The 20,670-nt window shown below is 38.9% G+C and overlaps 1 non-coding gene across 1 annotated transcript; it reads right to left on the bottom strand.

Annotated features, from left to right (window-relative positions):
- Positions 1–4,764: 4,764 nt before the first annotated feature.
- Positions 4,765–4,828, bottom strand: LOC113835567. Its single transcript, XR_003485213.1, has one exon. It is a non-coding gene; the product is annotated as a small nucleolar RNA SNORD62 (small nucleolar RNA).
- Positions 4,829–20,670: the final 15,842 nt, after the last annotated feature.

Below are 20,670 nucleotides of genomic sequence, written 5' to 3'. Positions count from 1 at the left end.
ATGACTTTGGGTTTTAAAAGGTCATTCATGAAAAAGAGTCTTTAAAACTTCAACTGTAACTGTATTTGTCAGATTTTTGTTTATTTTTATCATTTTTGGCAACCAGATCACAAATTACACATCAGCTTAGAAGAACAAGTTTTGTGTTCTCTCTCTCTCTCTCTCTCTCTCTCTCTCTCTCTCTCTCTCTCTCTCTGTGCACATTTTCTTTCCAAATTAAATTACTAATTGTTTTACTTTGCAAAACAGAAAACACAGGATTTAAGGGAAATGGCAACTGATGGACAAACATACTGACTCCTATATAATAAGTACAGTTTACTCATTTAAATCCTGTGTGAAGTTTTTTGTTTGTTTTTGTTTTTCAATCTGGAAAATTCACATGAATCTTCCTTTCCACTATTAATTCATTTCCTGGACCCTCACTAGAGACCCAGTGCAGCTTAGTGTCCTCAAGACATCATCATGTCTTAATCCATCTCATGGTACTTGGGATGAGCAGACTTAAAGGAGAACACTCATAAGGCCACATGTCTACATAAGCAAATGTCAGAGGTTCCTATGATGGTGAGGACGCAGGGAGATGGGCTTTTGTTTCTTAAAACCTCGTTCACCCTTTCCCCTCTCTGGGATGTCACTGTCCTTTAGAAATCCTACCCTTAAGAATTAACCCACGCATGCCACCTTCTATAGGAAGTGTATCATGTAACATTATAGTTAGAATTGGCCTCTCCCAGCCCTCCCATCTTACTTTTTTTGTTCTGTATTATGGGAGTTAATCACATATGGTTCAATAAGATTCATATTTACAAATGAAAGGGGAAAATGTCTTCAGTTCCCGCAGGGCTGAGACTAGATCTTCTTCTTACTGGGACACATCACAGCCTCAAGAATATTAGCATCTTGTCACTGAACAAATATTCAATATGTTTATCAAATGGATGATTGCACATTGAGTGCTTGATTTATGGGATTGTGGGATTGAATAGAAGCTTTAAGGATATTTGTATCATTTACAAATTCAGTCTATCATGATAGTTCTAGTACATTATTACATTTCTTAATTCTGTATGGTAGTGTGGTTGTTTGAAAGAAAATGGCCCCCAAAGGGAGTGGAACTGTTAGGAGGTATGGTTTTGCTGGAGAGAGTGGTCACTGTTGCGGTGGGCTTTGAAATCTTATGCTCAAGCTATGCCCAGTGTCATAGTTCACTTCCTGTTGCCTGTAGATGAAGATATAGAACTCTCAGCTCTTTCTCCAGCACCACACCTGCCTGTACGCCACCATGTCCCACCATGATGATAATGAACTAAATCTCTGAAACTGAAACCTATGACAATTAAATGTTTCACTTTATAAGAGTTGCTGTGGTCATAGTATCTCTTCACAGCAACAGAAACCCTAAGACAGGCAGTTATTACCATCACAACCTTATGTATTGGTTTGTCAAGGATCAAAGACCCTAGATAGCAAGTAAATCACATACCTGCTATTTTACCCAGATGTTGGCTCTGCCCATAGAACTGTCTCTAACCTCTCTTTTTATATCCTGTGGTAATTCATCCCTTATCAACTGTAGGTTTTGATGAGATGGTTTGGCTGTACAAACCTGTTACGATAAATCTTTCTGCCAAAAGCCGCCCGAGCCCCACCGCCACATGTGAGCTTTACGCCAGCTGCCAACCCGAGTTAGGCCCAAATGAATACACAGAAACTTGTATTAGGTTCAAAGCTGCTTGGCCAATGACTAGGATTCTCATCTGTTAGCTCAGTCTTAATTATCATAAACCTATATATTTTATAAGACTTATCTTATTGGTGTCCCTCCTTGCTGGTGGATCACACTGTGCCGCTGGAGCAGGAGCGGAGGGGAAAAGAGGGCCCTTCCTGTTTCTCCTTCACTTAAATATAAGTCTCCTTGCTATGTCACTTCCTGCCTGGATCAGCACTTCTCTACTACATTTCCCAGAATCCTCTTTGACTCCTAGTCCCGCCTACTTGCTGTCTCATTGGCCAAACAGTATTTTATTTAACAATCAATAAGATAAACATACACAATACATTCCCCATCACAAACCAATGCCACTTTGTGGTATAAGCAATGTAGTTGCTGTTACTCTCATCATTCTTCCTGCATTGGAATTCTATCTTATAACATTTGATATCTATGCTTGACTTAAAAAGCTTTAAATCATAATGGTAAAATGGACAACCCTGAAATCACTACATATTCTAGGCACTAGAACATTGCTAATACAATTAAAATAGCCCTGGATGTTTTCCTCTGTACTAACCTCTGCCTCCCCAATTTGTGTTTCTAATTCTAAAAAATAGCTTTTCCTCATACACATATGGCCCCAATTGTTATCTTGTTTAGTTTTGCTTGGTTTCTTGTTGGCTTTGTTAAAATGTCCTCAACATGTTGTTCTTAGTCTCTGAGACTCAATGTTAATAATTTTATCACAAAGCCATATTTTAGCTTATGGATATGGATCCATATCCATGTCACTCATCTTCATTAGTGTGAACATTTGGAAACAGTGGTTTCCTACTAAAGCCATAAAACTAAAATATCCATGATGAAGTCTTATCCTCTCCTAGTATACAGGAATAAGAAAATTTCATTCTTTCAGCCATGCAGAGTTAGAAATATTTTATTAATATCCATCACAAGTGGACATACAAATAATATACATAGGCATAGAAGTATGCATATTTACATAGATTTCAGTAGTATAGTATAGTCCTCATCCACTTATTAATTGCTGCATTCTTGGTGTCTAGATTAGAGCATATGCTTAGGGCTCAGAAAATACTGATTGGATGAGTGAGTAAATGTATGAATTAAAAGAGCTTCATTGCTTGTTTATAAAGTAAATTATTCCATTAGAATTTCCCATCAGAGAAGGAATCATTGTGGAATATTTAAGAGACACTCAATGAACTATCCAGAGAATTGGATTCTGGTCCAAGATCTGACAGCAACTGGCTGCTAAATTCTGAGCAAGTCATTCACTGTTTCTAATTCTGAGTAGCAACATTTATACATGGAAAACATTCATTTATGATTCTTCTATGTATTAAACTAGAACAAATGTTCTCTAAAACACGAATTTACACATATATGTTACCTGTCATTTTTCCTCACAGTGAAAATTCCATATACTTGTGGATATTAAAAATGAACCTAAAGGAAAATTATTTTTTCATCAATAATCTTTGAGGTTGGGCATGGAACCTATAACAAAGCAGAGATAGTAGAGAATGCAGGGCTTGGGGTCTGAGCTGGTAGACTTTTTACAGTGGGTGTGTGGCATTAGGCTTTTGCTGCAAAATCCAGCTATTTTTAATTTTAAGTATAAAGAATCTCTTCTTAAGTAGGGCAACCAAGATAGTGAATTACCTTTCCCAATCATCCTGCTGCCTAGATAAAATATTCATCTTTGGTGTCAAAATAAGAATTTGGCACTCATATAGTTTGGCACTAAGTAGGGATAGAATCTTCAGTGGGCGAATACTTTAAAAAGTCTTGGATATAAAATAACCACAGCAGAAATATCTATTTATATTGAAGTTAGCTTGTGGTGTCTAGAGAAGTGAGACCCTTTTAGCTTGGATTCACATGGATAGGCATAGTCTAATTGGCTAGAAACCTTTTTTATCTGCCTGTTTCCAAACAATAGAAATGACCCATGATTTGGGAAGTAGCTAGTCCTATGTCACTCAGAGTTAACAACCTTGGCCTCTATTGTACCATCGGAGAAGTGGAGGACTAACAATATTGTCCTTTTCTTGATGTTTGAATTAAATTTAGCTATGGGATTGGACAGACTTTAAAGTCCGGTGCAGATACTGGTGTTCTGAGACTCCAGTTACAAGGTGGACTCCCTAGAAAGAGGAGACTGATTCTAATGCTAACACAGTGAGCAGTGTGGTGCTGACTCCTTCCAGCTGCCCTTTGTTGAAATGCTCCCTGCTTTCCCGACCCTGCCAACACAGATCCCCAGCTTGATTGTTCAGTCACCTGCTGAAGGTGTCTTACATCACAAACTGGGGATATTTCTTCCCTCTGCCCTATGCATCTGTTTTTTCTATGTTCCTTCCCAGCTGAGGATCCACCTTCTCTTTCTAAAACAAAAAGGCCTTGCGCAGTGGGAGCCAAAGTGTTTTTTTTTTTTTTTTTTTTTTTTTTTTTTTTTTTTTTTTTTTTTTTGTACTCCCTCAGAGCCTCAAATGGTGGGTTTATACATGGAGTTTGGACAAAATTTACATGGCCACAGAACTCTACTATGAAGAGTAAGAAAGCAAAAGGTCACAAGGCAGTTTTTTTTTTTTTTACTTCTCTACAAACTGTGTACAGGTATTATGACAGTTTTACAGATCCCAGGAATCATCTGGAAAAAGCACAAACCTGTCTTCCTCTTTGACAAGTTCTATGTGACAGACACCCTGAGATCATCATTCATAGAAGCCCATGGAGTGGTGTCTGTGGCTTTAATTCTGTCTTATGTCAGAATTCTGTCTTAAGTGAAGACTTAAACACATTACTCAGAAGAAAAGACAATGTATTCTTTAAGGAAAAAGAATGTCTGAAAATGTAAAATTAAATGTGGAAAACAGGCATTGATTGGAGCCAAGACATCTTGAAGAGAATAATTTGGCCAACTTCCCTATCATGGCCTCAAACAATTTCTTTCCTACTATCTGAGCTTTCCTTCCACTCCCCTCCATCATTTGCTTGGCTGTCTAGCTCGCCATTACTACCCTTGTGGAATGGAGAGTCCACAGTGGAGGGTCAGAAGGATCTATTGGAAGTGCATCATCAAGACCCTTGTGTAATGGATCATTCTGCATAAAGTCACCTCACAGGTCTCCACCTGCCCTTACATCAGCCAGCAGGTCAAGCTGAGCCAGGCTATTCTCCACAAAGACTATTCTCAGGCTATTCTCTCTGAAATGACTCTTTCCAAAAAGGAGAAACATGACTGGCAGATCCAGGGCACAGAGGTGTCAGGGCCCATTGAATAGGAGGGAGAGAGACCTCTTTAAGTAGATCAGTGTCTTAGCCCGAGTCACCCCCTCAAATCTCACAGTTGCAACCCTCACCTCCTCCAACCTCTACTCCCAGCAAGTGGCTCCTGTAGGCAGATACATGTCAGTCTACCTTTTTCTGTCTCTCTGAAATGCACATCCAGTTTCTCAAAACTCTAAAAATAACTGGGAAAATAATTCTGGTGAGGCCACAGTAGGTGGGGACAGAAGGCTCTAGTAAAAGGAAAGTAGCCCAAGGAATTTCCCCTAAGATGTTAGAACTGGATCCAATACTGACTTTTACTTCCCACCTCGGAACCCACATCCCATTCCTGTACTTACTAGCTGTTAAGCCTCAGCGTTTCATGTGTGTAACGGTCTAATGCGGTCTGTCAACCTCTGCAGTCCCCTGAGGTTAAATGCGGAAAGGCTTGCAATGTGCTCAGCTTGCTGCAGGCACATCACAAGTGCTCCATATAGTTTAACTATCTTTATAGCATCTATGATCACTTTACTTATGAATTTCACAGATGTGATTCAATTAACATTTCTTCAGGGCTTACTCTCTGCGAGGTTCTTTACAAAAGCCACATGAGGCACCACCAATGACTTTCAATTTCCCAAATTAAAGTCATTCACAAATTTTAACAACCTCTTGATTATGCTTTCTACTCATTTTCTCTACCAACATTTTTTTTTTAATCACAAACGCAAACTCTTTCAGTGACTTGGGTACTCTAAAGTAGAGAAGTTTTTAATAATATATATGCACCCATGATAGAAGTCTAACTTGAAAATCAATTTCTAAATATAATAAAACGTTTAGAGAAATTATACCTAAAGGTCATCATCAAGCATGAGAGAGCACGCCCTGCTTAAAGGTTATGAGTCTATGCAATTCATACATGACATTTCTTCTCAAAACAAAGTTACCCTTATTTTTCTTGAATGAAAACTCACTGCCAGCTCATATCCTTCCTATGCTCTTTGCTATGCCTAAAACTTATCAGTGTGTGTACAGGGCAGAGGGGGAAAAGCAAGGAAATAGTATTCAGTTTCAACTTTCCAAAGGGCTTTTGTCAACAACAATGAGCACACTTGAACAATGGAGTTTCCCAGTCAATTCAACTTTCCACCTACCCTTCAGTCAGCCCTCTTCATCTTGATTCATGTTGAAATGTGCTATGTGATGGTGAACATACACCATCCTAAGCAAGGGTACTTGACCATAGGCAAGAATCTCATGTAATGAGCCAGTTCACATGTAGCTATTCAAGAAGCTTTTGTTAACTCACTTAACTACACTGTATGTGTTCACCATATAAAGAAGATATGTAGAAGATGGTTCCAGTTCCAAGGTCATTCTATACAGCATGGCATTCAAACAGTATTTAAGAGTAACTCACTATAAAATACTTTCTATCACAGCCCATTGCCTATTAAAATATGTGAACAGAAAGGGAGTGGACCCAGATGGGAGGGGAAATGTGGAACTAAGAGGAGTAAAGGGTGAGAAAACCATTAATCAGGACATTTATATGAGAAAAAAATCTATTTTCAATAAAAGGAAAAATGTTTACACTACCTTTGTTTCATACCTTGGAAGGCAGGAAACCCAACATATACAACTATCAAAGGAAAGGCTGTGTCTAGTAGAAGTGATGCCTGAAACAGGCTCAGTATGAAAGTAGCACCTGGCACCTGACAGATATACAACATAATTCATCATTTTTATTAATTAATTCACCAAATCTTACTTTATAATTGCTGCCATCTCTTGCATAATGTTTCATTTGTACAATTGTTTGGAACATTATAAGTATAATCTTGAAATTCAGCGATATTTAAAGTTAGCCCTTTAACAGTTATGCAATTGAAAAGACAATTTCCCTTCATCTACTTATCCTACTTCCCTGATTGAGGTCATATACTTTTATGATTATTTATGAGAACAGCATTGACAAAACAAGAATTGGATGCTTAAGCACATGGAGTGACTGTGTTCCTTTGTTATATGTCTAGTAAATGGAGACAGAAAATTACTTCACATCATCTAGTTTAATGCACAAAAAATGTTTTTGAAAAACAAAAACATAATCCTGCACTATTTCCCCATTTATGAGCTTTATACAAATGTCATCAATTTTGACAATCAATATTATTGTGCTCTGATTTTATAGGTAATAAAATATTTTGTTATTTAAAAATAAATAATAAGTAAATACTTAAAGGAAATCTTACAAAAAAATTGTCTTGGAAGTAAGTCCTAACCAGGCACTATGCATTCTGATCACCTACCCTTTGCTATGTTATTGTGTTTTAAAAAACAAAAATGCACTTTTGGCCCATGATATTGATTCTATTCTCTATCAATGTATCACGACTTTTAGGTAAAAATGTGTTGTTTTGGGTATCAGAAAGAAACAGAATGATTTGCTTGAGATAATATACATAGGAAATAGCAGAGCAAGGGTAAAAATTCAGACAGCCTGATGCCAGAACCTAGGCCCTTAGCAAAAAGCATTCATGCACCAATTCTGGGACAGACAGACAAACAAACAAACAACAAAACAAACAAACCTGTCTTAAAATAGTTCTACCACACCCAGAATCCATTCAATGAAGATTCAATCAATTCTCCTCCATGCTGGTGGGTGTGAATCTCTGTGCTAGAGGCTATAGGAATGTAAACACAATCACGCCCAAATCTCACTGGAAAAAGGGATTCCCAGCACCACTGTAATGAGTGATGTGATGATTCTCACAGGAACTGGGGATTTCTAGGGACTAGGAGTTACTGGTATTGGCTACTATTAGATTAGGATGAGGAAGAATGATGAAACTGGGCAAAGACAATGCTGAGAAGTCAAGCAGTGAGGGATCCAGAGAACCAGTGTGACCAGGGAAGAAAATAACTCGGTATGCAGACTCTGCTGGGTAGAGTTGGGGGTGGGGCTGACCATGCCGAGCCTCCTTGCATCCCACAAGTTATAGCATATACACAGTGCTATTTATGGATGCAAACAGCAGTGAACATGTTTGTTCTTCATTAACTCATCCGCAAGTGTTTAATAAACATTTATTTTGGATCATAGCTCTTGGGCAGACTCTGAGATCGTCTCTCATCCCATGTACCACGGTTTGGGAAGAGAAAACCGTTTCATCTAACAGTCTTCTATGAGTTTTTATCATCTTCTTTCTTGATTATATTTACTGACTATTGTCATGACTCATGGCTAACATCACTGGTGTCCCGAGCCAGAGCATAAACGGAGTCTAGATTCTATACCTGCCCCAGTATGAAAGTCAGAAATCTGGACAACCAACTATTAAGTAAAATGTATCCTATCTTCCTTTATTTTAGAAAACAAAATTTCTAATAATGACCCGGAAGGCAAGATTTGAGTTTTCAGTTGTACAGCTGAGGGGAAGCTGTGGAACATAACATGGCGGCTTGGAGCTGGCATCAGCCTGCTCTGCATCTTCCGGTACCTCATGCCTTCAGTACAGCATCGTCAGAACTGGTCAGGTGACATCGTCACCTTGGTGTGGAAGCATGTTTACCTGACCACACCTCATTAGGAACTACTTCTTGGCTATCCTGCAGCTATAACTTAGTCTTCTGAGAGAAGGGTCAACCCAGGTGAGGCTGTTTTGGCCATAGAAACAGGATTGGGGTCACGTGAAGAAATTTTGGCTTCCACATAGTTGAGGTATGGTCTAAAAGTGGGGACACAGGCTCTAGGTAGACATAACCTTTGCTTCCAGTGGACAGGAGCAGATGGGGGAGGTTAGAGTGTTGAGTGCTAAAGGAAGGGTCCCACTGGCCTTATGCTCAACAGTAATGTCAATCAACAGGGTCTTCTGCTGTGTGTCTTAAAATTCTCAGTGGAAAAATGAGATTGTGTATGTTCCTACAAGATGGATGATCCCTGATCTACCTTTCAATATCTGTCTTGAGCCAGAATATTCAAATATTTACTTTTGCAGATTTCACAGAGAAGAAAAAGCAGAAATGTATTCAAACTTGGGTCTTATTAAAGTAGCTTTAAGAAAAAAAAGGATATTTTTAACAGTCTAACCAAAACCAAAGGAGACATGGCTCACCCTCCTGGAAATTCTGCAGGCCCCCATCTTGTCAAATAAATCTAGTGGAAGATCCTAATTTGCATTATTGCAGTTGTTTTAGTTTCTGAAGTTTATTTCTTCTTGATTCCTTCTGACTGATACCTTCCTATATTTGTATTTTTTCTTTGGTTATGAGAGCTGCTTGTAGCAGACCATCATTTTCTGTGGTTTCCAGTATAAAAGCAAGTAAACTTTAGATTTTTTTATTGCTGCTACTCACAAGGCTTTGCTAATTCAAACCCTTGCATGGCAATTGTTGTACCAGTCATTGTATAAAAGAGTAAGACCTGGCTATTCACCCCAAATCACCCACAGTTTAGAGGCTAAGATGTATAAGAATACCATTTCTAAGAAAACAAAATGCTATTATAGAGAGATGTGTGGGCAAAGACAATGGAGGATCTGATATTATCTCAAGACAGCTGATGAGGTTTTACTGAGAGATGGGTGGGTTTTTCAGCTGGGGCTGGCAGACTTGTAGGAGTTTTCCAGACAAGGAACATGATCCCTTGTCTCTCTTCATTATTTAGTTTTATTATTTCAACTCATGATATGCATGAATTTTATGTTATTTTTCTTTAACATTTAGACTTTCTATGTTTTCTACCCAATGTGTCAAATAGCTGTACATATAACTTCCAGTGTTACCATCTTTAAAATGAGAAAAATTTCTCTACATTATAGAGCTGTTTTGAAAATTAAAAAAAAGCAACATGCCTAAGTTTTTAGCACATGCCTGTGTCTGAGAGGAATTTGTGCCCAGATGTGTATCACACAACTCCAGCACAGGGGGCTGAACCAAGCTGGGTTTTGTTTCCCTTGGATTTTAGAAGCACGGAGTCCCAGGGTTCAGGCTAGCATCCTGGGATTGGCCTGCTTCCCGCTTTACCTTTTATAGCAAGTGGATGTTCTGACTCTAGTCTTATGTCTTGTTCAGGAAGAATGCAAGTGTGGTGCTTTTATAAAGAAAGCAAAAATTAATTTCAAAATCTTTATTAGATTTCTGCTTATGTTTCATGTGCCAGTGCTTTCCAAGTGCCCTCCTCAAACTGTAATGGAACTTGAATGGGGGGGTAAATATTTTGGTTAGGTGTTTGGGTGTCCTAAGAAAGCTAGCCCAGCAGCAGTCTCCACTCAGCCTGACACACAATACTTGGCAGTTGGTATTACTATGGAAATAAACCTGAAGCTTTATGTTAAGGTGAATTGAGCCTTCTCCAACTTGCTGTTCTGATCCAAGTCATCATCATCTCTTGCTACAAAGAGACCTCCCTCATTGGCCTCCCTCTCTACCATCTGTTTCCAAATAGAAGTCACAGTGAATTTTTAAAAAGATAAATTGACCTAAATATGAAAGCTAAAACTGTAACATTCATACAAAAGCACATTTGGGGAAGGGCTAGGGAGGTGGTTCTGTTGGGAAAGCTTGACACATGGCCATGAGGACCTGAGTTAGGCTCTCCAGCACTATATGAAAGAGCCAGGCTTGGTAGTATGCTCTTACAATCCCAGTGCTGGGTTGTTGGGAAGAGGAGAACGCCTGGGACTTGCTGACCAATTAGTCTAGTTAATCAGTAAGCTCCAGGTTCAGTGAGAACCTTTCTCAAAAGGTAATATGGAGAAGGTTGAGGAAGACACCTGATTTTAACATACACATGCACACACACACACACACTCATGCACACAAACATGCACTCACTCATGAGATAAAAACCAGAGGGAAAAGTTATATGACATTAGATTTGGCAATGACTCTTCTTGGATATAACACCAAGAGCTTTATCAACTAAAGAAAAAAAATCAGAATAATTAGAGTATATCTAAATGAAAACCTTTCAATGACCAAGTGACATAACTAATAGAATGAAATGGGACTCTACAGGAAAGTGGAAATATTTATAAATCATGAGTCCCATAAGAGTGACTATCCAGAATATGTAAGGAGCGTCCATGACAAAATAACCCTATTAAAAAGGGGACAAATAATTAAAGCAGACCATCAAATGACACACAAATGGAAAATAAGTGCATATATTCCTTGAGGAAATGATACTTCTTCACTCCCAATAGAAAGGCTACACAATGAACAAGTTTGATGACATGCTAAGTAAAATAAGCCAGTGACCAAAATTCCCAGACTGTACGAGTACACTAATGAGCCATAAGTGTGCAGAGCAATCACATCCACAGAGAAACAGGAACAATGGTTTCCAGGGGCTATAGAAATGTGATTTATTTAACAGATGTGGCTTTTAGTTTTACAAGATAAAACAGTTCTGGCATTGGGCTTCAGGACACAATAAACACACTTAGCAGTACTCAATAGTCTATGGGTTAAGATGGCAAGTTTTACGTTATGTCTACTTCACCAGGAATGAAAAAAATAAATGTACAATCACATCACTGTTACATGCACACTCTTCTGGTAGCTTCTCATTGCCTAGCAGAATAAAATCCAAGTGGCTTCTCACATATATATGTTCTATCAGTGGGCCATTGTCTACCTTCCTGACTTGAGTGACACTCTTCTCTTTTCTGGTTGTGTTTCAGTGTTTCCAACTTTCCCTTCTGTAGTTAACCTGCTAACTCCACTCCACAGGGCCCTCACACCACTTTTCCCTTGGCTGAGATGTTCTCCTCTATCTTCATTTGGATGGGTTCTTCTTATTGTTTAGATCTACGCCTAAATGTTTCTTCTTAAACAGGCTCTTCCAGCATCCTAAGGGAGTCCTTCCTCTGTCTCACCTTACTCAGTGCCTGTCATCAGTGTCTTCTTAATTTATTTATAGGCTTTATAGTATGTAAAAAATTTGAACTTTATTATCTGTATTCTTCAGGGTAATAGTTGCTAGAAGATACCAGGCTTGATGCAGTTTACTATTATACTCTTAAGGTATAAGGAGTACAGGTAGGAAATAAACATCAGTTAAGTAAACAATTAAATTTCACAAATAGGCATTGGATACTCATTATATGCCAAGCAACATCCTAAACTAAATACAAGAATATACAAGCATTATGTAACTAAAGGTCAGATCATTGTAACATAGGATATATCCCCTTTCAGGACTGGATTGGATGTTTTAAGGGCCTCTGCATAGTGAGGACCTTCCCTGAAGAGGAAAGAGCTGTGGGATACAGAGAGATCCTGAACACTCATTTGAGTCCCTGCATCAAACTTCCCTTAGGTTAGCATCCCTTGAACTTCTTAATCTCATGAAACACAGGGTCTCTTGTATGCTTATGTCAGTTAGATCCCGTTATCTAGTTAGTGTCAAAGAAGTTAGTCATCCCACAAATATTAAAGCTGTGAAGAGTCAGATATCACTTACAACGTCCATGCGGTAGATACAAAGGAAGAAGAAGATGATTTCATTTTCCTCAATTTCTATTTAGAAAGCAGAGACAGTCTGAGATAGACAGACTTGAGAGCGCTGGGGTAGAACTGTTGATCGTGTGAAAAGGAATAGTTTTCCTCATTAAATCTGGAGGAAGAGAGGAGGAACTAATGGGGTGGGTAAGTTAGAGGTATGAGGTATCCAAATAGTGCCAAGGGCATAAGCCCTAAGTCATTTGAAAAGTTGTGAACATTTTACAGTGCCTGTGTATGATGGCTTGTGAGGGGTTGGGAGGGAAAGGAGCCAGAGTTGTTCCGAAAGGCGGGGCTTGGTGCCTCAGTTGATACAGAATTGAGGTGACATGAATGGAAAGCAAGAGAAGGGGCTGATGGAACATTCTCCAAGTCACAGACGGTGTCAGCTTGACACTTCCCAGGCAGGAGATTTGGGGTTTAGATCATATTGATTCACTTCCACCCAAGGGCAAGAGGGTCCGATGATATCAAGAACATATTCACATATTTTATTTTATAAATAGATTATTTTACTGTACTCCATTCATGTGTTAAAATTAATAAATACCCATGTACATATATAGGAGTTACCCTCCTGGCTTTATATATGGAATTCTTTTTCTTATAAAGAACCTTATCTCCAAAGCTGACTTTTGACCTTATTTTTAACAGATTATATGTATTTTATAAAATTTGACCTATATTTGAGTCACCATGCATATCTCCTATAACTGTCATGAGGTTGTTATGAACAAAGTTTCTTGGATGCTCTCACAGGAAATTGTTTTCCTTCTGCAAACATGGCTCCACGCCAGAACTTGATATAGATATCCAAGCCAATGGTCAGTATCAACTGAAATACGTGCTATGGATTTCTAACATATTGTATAAGCCAACCTTTTGGAAATGATTGATGCTATTCTAAAAAGAGAAGCCATTACAGTGTCTGCTCTGCTCTTGCTTGTCACCATCCTAGGACAGGAGAGAGACACTGGCCAGATGCTACCTGAGCACAGAGCTGCTCTCCTTGGTAGGATACAGTCACAAACTGGAGGATGACAGTATGTGGGGATGCTGGTTGTTTCTATTTTATCCTGATTATTTAGTCTGATGGCAAGTTTCTTTGTGCTGTGCTACATAAAATAAAAAAGTAAAGAAAATCTAGCTTCATGGCAGCAGCTGAAAGCAGTTAAAAGATGCAGGTTTGGGCTTGTTCTATTTTCCCTACTTTAAGCCTCTTTCCTATTTAACTTTCCTCCCTTTTCCCTAGTTTCTGTATAAAATGGTGCTAATACCTACCCTCCTATAATTGCCATAAAGAGAAAGCAGAGATGATGCATGTAAGATTGGCTTAGGTACCTCTCAATAAGGAGAGGGATGGTGTGATTACTGTCACCACCAATGCATCAATGAACTTATTTCTATAAGACACACATGTATAAATAAATAGCAATACATTATAGTAAAACTAGGTCCAATGTAGCAGAACACATCTATACAAAAGTGACATGTATCATGCAATAATTGCATGTCAATACTCTGATCTTGCTGCTGTATGTACAGTAACCCAAGCATCTAGCAGAGAAATTAAATTTTTCTGAAAAATGAAGCTCTCACAATAGGTTAAGCTCTAAGAAATACCATGACCATTTTCCAAATCATACTTTTACATATGACTCAGCTTAAATGGTCACTTGCCTCCTGCCCTCCACACCCTCTGGCCATAGATGCAGCAGATACTGTTACAACTGATAGCATGAGATTTCAAGTTAGGAAGGCTGAAATACAGACACCTCTTCTGGGCATATTTCCAATAACAACTGATTCAAAAAGGGGCCATGGATTTGAAGGAGAGTGGAAAGAAGTATGGAAGTGTTTGAAGGGAGGAAAGGGAAGGGAGAGATATTGCAATTAAAATACAGTCTTAAAAATAAACAACAATCAAAACTAAAGATCATGTATCTTACAGTGTTGCCACAGGAATTTACTAAGAAAATGTGTGATGGGCTCCAGAGGTCTTCATAATAACACAGTCTATTGACATTGCTTGCTGTTGCTAACCAGAGAAAGAAGGTAGAGCCTAACTGCTTAAGCCACCACACACTTTGATTACAGGGTATAGAGAAACAAATCTCAAATGACTAGGGAACATCTTCCCTGCTGGCAAGATTTCATAGCAGCACATGTTATTAGTTTGCTTGGGAAGAAAAGATATTAATAGTTTTACTGAGCACAAGACCTTGCAGGCTACAATACTGACTTTCAAGACAAGATGTACTACTGGTACAGTGGTATGGCTGTTCTGGGGTAACCAACGTCTTATGAATGAATTTGGGTCCTGCTCTATTCAGGGAGAATATATGTCTTGTGCTGTAAACCTAGTCAAAAGCCTATAGTTGAGGATGTCACAGGTGCCAGTGAAACCTACTATTGTTATTTTGCCAAATGATCCTGTTACCAATTGCTTTCTAATTTTTTTTTACGCTTATAATTATAGACTGAGGTTGCTCTTAACCTTAGTCACATAAGCTTCTTTTTGCAGTGGGCAGTAATCAAAATTCTAGGAATAAGTGATTATGGGTTCTCAGTCATAAGGGGGCAACTGCATAAAGCCCTTCCTCATCTCAAGGCCTAGAGAAGATCAAGGAAGAGGACAAAGAGAATGTAAAAGTCAAAGGATGGGGAGGGGTGCTGTGAGATGCTGTCATCTGAACATGACATGGTTGTTGTATACAAGAACCTATAAAAGCTGTGGTTATCTACAGGAAACTTGCATTAAGAGAGTTAAAAATCTATCACAGGTCAGAGAGGGCTCAAAAAAGACCCCACCCCTAGCTAAGCAGTTATTGGCAGCTGGTGGCTGGCTGACGGGGGGAGAGTCACTTTGTGGGAGGCTGGCCAATGGTAAGTTGCCCACGCCCCAGTGTGCAACCCATGTATACAAGAGCAGCACTAATTGGATTTAGTGTGTAGCGGTGGGGGACATAGAGAGTTAGAGGAAAGGGGGTTGGATATAACCAAATGTATGATGTACATGAATGAAATATTCAAAGAATAAAATAAAAATAGAAGTTATTTGATGACTGTAGTCTCAGCACATGGAGGCTGAGGCAGGCAGACTGCTATAAGTTCAAAGCCAAGATGGAGCACAAAAGAAATTCCAGGATACTCCAAGATACAGAGTTAGACCCTACCATAAAAAATGCCAATATTTTCTTCAAAGCTCTCAATAATTTTTAACTGAGAAAAAAATATTTTTAACTCAGGAGTCCTGAGACCAAAATGTATGAAAGCCATTGGCTTTGATATAAAAATACACAGAATATGAAATATTATACTAACATTAAAATGCTACAGAGATATATTTTCAAGTATGGAAAAAGATTCATCATATATTAGGTAAGTAATGGCATCAGGTTACAAACCAGTGTGTGGCATCTCGCGTTTGTTTAGCTACATATTATATATCAGATATATGACTGTGAGTTGATTCTCAAGTGCTTATGTTCTATTGTTTTCATTTTCTGCCATTTCCAATCATGAACATTTCTTTTACCATAGGGAAAAATAATAAATAAAACTAGCTTCGGGAAAAAAGAATCAGTTCCCCAAAGTATCTGTGGATGCTCTCAAACCTGATGGTGTGACTTTCTTCCCAGGACTGGACCTACTAAATTGGTTAGGAAACAAGACAGTCTCAGCTCCAGTTCCAGCTAGCTACATAGTTTTGAGGAGATGGATTTGCAACATTTTGAAACAACAGCAAAAACTTGTTGTTCACTGGGAAAACCTTGAAAGATGACAAAGTATTCAGACAGTGTGAAACAAAGTCTAGGTTCTGGGGAGATACCAAATCTAAGTTGTTCATTGTTCCTCCTGTTTGGAGGATTTATTTTCTGGCCCTTGATATTATAAAATAGTGATTTGTATTATTTGACAGTGTGTGGTGTGTGTATATGTATGTGAGGTATGTGTGGGTGTATATTATCAGCTCAGCAAAATTCTATTTCCCTCCAGAGCAGGGACCACAGGCACAGAATCTGGTAGGGCACATCCAGCACAACACACTTGATCAGGCATTGAATACACACTGGATAAATAATTGGAGTGTTCCATCCTTTTGAAGAATCATCACTGTTGATTTAGCCCCATTCTGTATTAACCTCATGGATACCCTTGCCCTTGCAGCATGACACAAGTCTGGAAGGATCTGGAGTGTTCTTAGTAACAAAATAGATTCCTGAAGTTTATAAAATAGGATCCTCAATTATGGTCAGGAGAATATTCATTTCTAAAAGGAAATCCCTGGGGCCTACATGGTAGAAAAGGAGGACCAACTTTCTCCAGGTGTCCTCTGACCTCCACACATATGCTATATCATGCACACACCCCCACTCCTAAACACATGCACCCACATGCATACATACACAATAAATAAATGTGATTTTAAAAGTAAAAGAAATTAACAGGAAGACTAAATTAATGGTGTGGAAAATGAAATTGTTGAAAGCATGGGCATGACTTGCATTTAAAAGTGTCTTATATATGTCCATAATTTAACAATGACAGAATTAACACATATTAGATTGGCAAAAAATATATCAAATCCTCTCAAATAACATGCAGAGTAGTAGCTGCAATTACAAGAATTTTGCAGGCAATACAACTGAAGCAAACGAAGTTGGATTATGAGATGTTAATACAAATCAGATAATGCTGTCTCTCAAAGATTAAGTGGCCTCTGATGGTCTCGACTGGAGTAAAAGTAGATCCTCTCGATTTGGCCTACAGGTCACACATGAAATCAGCTGACCTGTTGTCTTGATCATCTTCCCCTCCTTCAGTCTTGGTTTTCTTTCTGTCCTGAACTCCAGTCAGTGTTGTCTCAGAGCGTCCAAACTTTCTTTTCTTAGCTCCATGTCTTTGGATGTCTAGATCCTTTATTTTTGTTTAAATTTTTATTTTATTTTATTTTATCTTATTTTATTTAATGTGTATGGATATTTTGCCTGTATGTATGTCTGTGCACTAGGTATGTGCCTGATGCCATGGAGGCCAGAAGAAGGTATTGTTGGAATCTCTGGAACGTGAGTTACAGAGGGTGCTGGGAATTGAACCGAGGTCCTCTGGAAGAGCAACTGATGACCTAGATCCCACATGGTTAAAGGAGAGAACTAACAGACTGACTCCTACAAGTTGTTTTCTCACTTCAATGCAAACACACACACACACACACACACACACACACACACACACACACACACACACTCAGAGGAGTTGAGGGGATAGAAGGCAGAAAGGAGGGGAGGGAGAGAATCAAAATTAAAACATGGTCAAGATGAATAATTATCTATATTAGTGAATTACACAGATACACAGTGTGCACAAATCACACCTAGTCTTCCTTTGACAGTCTTGTCTCTCTCTCTCTCTCTCTCTCTCTCTCTCTCTCTCTCTCTCTCTTTTTAAATCAGTCAGGTTGACAGTATAATTTTCTCTTAAAGGGGCTGTTCCTGATTACTACATTGTAATTAGCTCTTGCCTCCTTCTCAAAATCCATTACTCTTCCCAAGATTATTTTGTTCACAGGAGTTGTGACTCTTGGGAATTACTTTGGTAATGTACTGTACTTCCTATCTTCTCCACTACATTGTCAATTCTTTGGAAGCAATGTCCATATGTGCTTTGTTACTGCTGTATCACCAGATCCCAGAACAGTGCCTGGCACAAGGAGGTTGCTTGGTAAATATTGCCAAAAGATGGAACCATGGAGTAATGTCACCCAAGGAACAGGAACTGCCAAAGTAGGTGCTCAAATTCATGTTTTCTCTTATCCAAGCAGATTGGAACCTTCACTGTAAAGTCAATTAGGCTTCCATTAATAGTAAATGACGTTTTGACTCAGAAACAGAGACCGAAGATAAAGAATTGAATGCTTTTCATTCCCATGCCTGACTCATTCACCAGCCTTCCTAGATGTGCAGAAAGCTGCATACCCCTCTGTCTGACTGTCTGTCTGTAAAAATATTACAGATATCACATCCTGCTCATAGACTTTGTGAGATGTGGTCATGAGCTCATAGTCATGTGAAAACCTCCTTGAAGATTATAAACCTTGAAGATTATAAAATCACAAAGATGGGGTTTTATTCAAAAGGGGCAAGGTTTCATTTCTTCCTATGGAGTGTCTTTATGTGGTAGGGAAGACATGACAGTGAGGACAAGAGGACTAACTGAGCAACGGGACTCTGCATTGTTTGATTGGCTTACAGAAAGTCTGAACACTAGGAATGGGGCTCAAATACAATTTGTCACTGTGTTCACTTAGCAGATAGAGGGCACAGACTACATGGCTAGTATTTAGGTTAAAAATTTTCTTCCCTGGCTGTTGAGGTTAACATGTCTTTTAGAAGCTTACTTAATTGTAGCTCTCACATTCATATATGCTTGAGGATGGTGTTTTCTGTTCTGCTTGGTCCTGAAGCCGTTTAGTCCCAAATAAACACACAGAGGCTTATATTAATTATAAACTGGTCAATGGCTCACGCTTCTTATTGGCTAGATCTCTCTTAATTATTAACCTATTTCTATTAAACTATGTATTGCCATGAGGTTGTGGCTTACCCATAATGCTCCAGCATGTTACTCCTTCAGCAGCTACATAGAGTCTTCCAGGCATCTCCCTGTCTGTCTCCCTCTTCCCAGCATTCCTAGTCTGGTAGCCCCACCTATACTTCCTGCCTGACTACTGGCCAATCGCCATTTATTCACCAACCAATAAGAGAAACACATATTCACAGCATACAGAAGGACACCTCCCATCACATGCTAACTCCTTAGCATCATAGAAAGTGATTGTATTTAGACACAGGGTCTTCAAAGAGACAATTTAGCAAAACTGAAAAGATTAAAGTGATTCTTAGTCCCAGATGACTAATGTACTTAGAAGAAGAAGGGGCAGGCGTTGGTGGTGCATGCCTTTAATCCCAGCACTCGGGAGGCAGAGGCAGTGGGATCTCTGTGAGTTCGAGGCCAGCCTGGTCTCCAGAGTGTGTGCCAGGATAGGCTCCAAAGCTACACAGAGAAACCCTGTCTCGAAAAAAAAAAAAGAAAGAAAGAAAAGAAAAGAAAGAAAAAAAAGAAGGGATATAGGAGACCCTTGACAGATGCTCTTGCTTTAGAAGAGAGACCATGTGAAGACACAGTAAGAAGATGGCAGTCTGCAAGCCAATGAGGGAGGTGTCAGAAGAAACTAAATCTACCAACACTCTGGTCCTTGAAGTCTAGCCTCCAGTATAGAGAGAACAAATTTCTGTTGGTTTAAGCCCCACAGTCTGTGCTATTTTGTTATTGCACAGTAGTCCAAGCTGACTAATACATAACGCCACTTGTGATTCATTTTATATTATGAGGAAATCCATTTGTTCTAGGGTATAGGTATAATTACCCCCAAAGGTATACAATGGGATGTGTAGATAATTGTTTTGTGACAATAGGTTCTAACTCACCACCATACAGATTTTAATGCATTTGTAACTTCAGAAATTGTGCTAAATTGGCAGATGAAATTTTGTAAGATTTCCTGCAATCCTTGAAATAGTTCAGCAGACTAAACTGTCTGTGATATTTTGTTACAGGTTAAGAACAACAAAGGCAAGATGATTAATCCCTGCTTCAAACAGATGTTTAAAATATTATCCTGGGTAATGAGGAGAAACAGGCAGAGTCCTAAGCATTTAGCTCACTTGCCCTGTTTTACAAAGGAGATGTAGAGGTACCTGCTTGGCCTTTTCTGTCACAGCTGGAACCCAAATTGAGGCTCTTTGGCTCTCAGAGAAGTGTCCTAGCCACACCATACAGTCAATTAAAAGCATGATGGAGAGTCATGGTTTCAATTGTGCTGTTTATCCTATACATATTCCCATGTTTTCCTCATGTCATGTTATCTGCCAGTTACTTCATTTGTAACATATGAAGACTTTAGTTTGCCTGTTTGATTTCCATTCTAAAATTATTGCCATGCTGAAGATATGCATATAGAAATGACCATAGGCTTTTGCTTCGATCACTTTCCAATATGAATGAAGTTGGTACCTTCTGTTATAATCACAGATGGCACTTTGACAAGTGGTATGCAAGGTTGTTCCGTGCTGCTCTAC

The sequence above is a fragment of the Cricetulus griseus genome, chromosome 4 (genome assembly GCF_003668045.3).
Source record: "Cricetulus griseus strain 17A/GY chromosome 4, alternate assembly CriGri-PICRH-1.0, whole genome shotgun sequence".
Taxonomy (NCBI): domain Eukaryota; kingdom Metazoa; phylum Chordata; class Mammalia; order Rodentia; family Cricetidae; genus Cricetulus; species Cricetulus griseus.
Note: the sequence above shows the minus strand (reverse complement) of the source record. Positions and strands in the feature narration are given on the sequence as shown.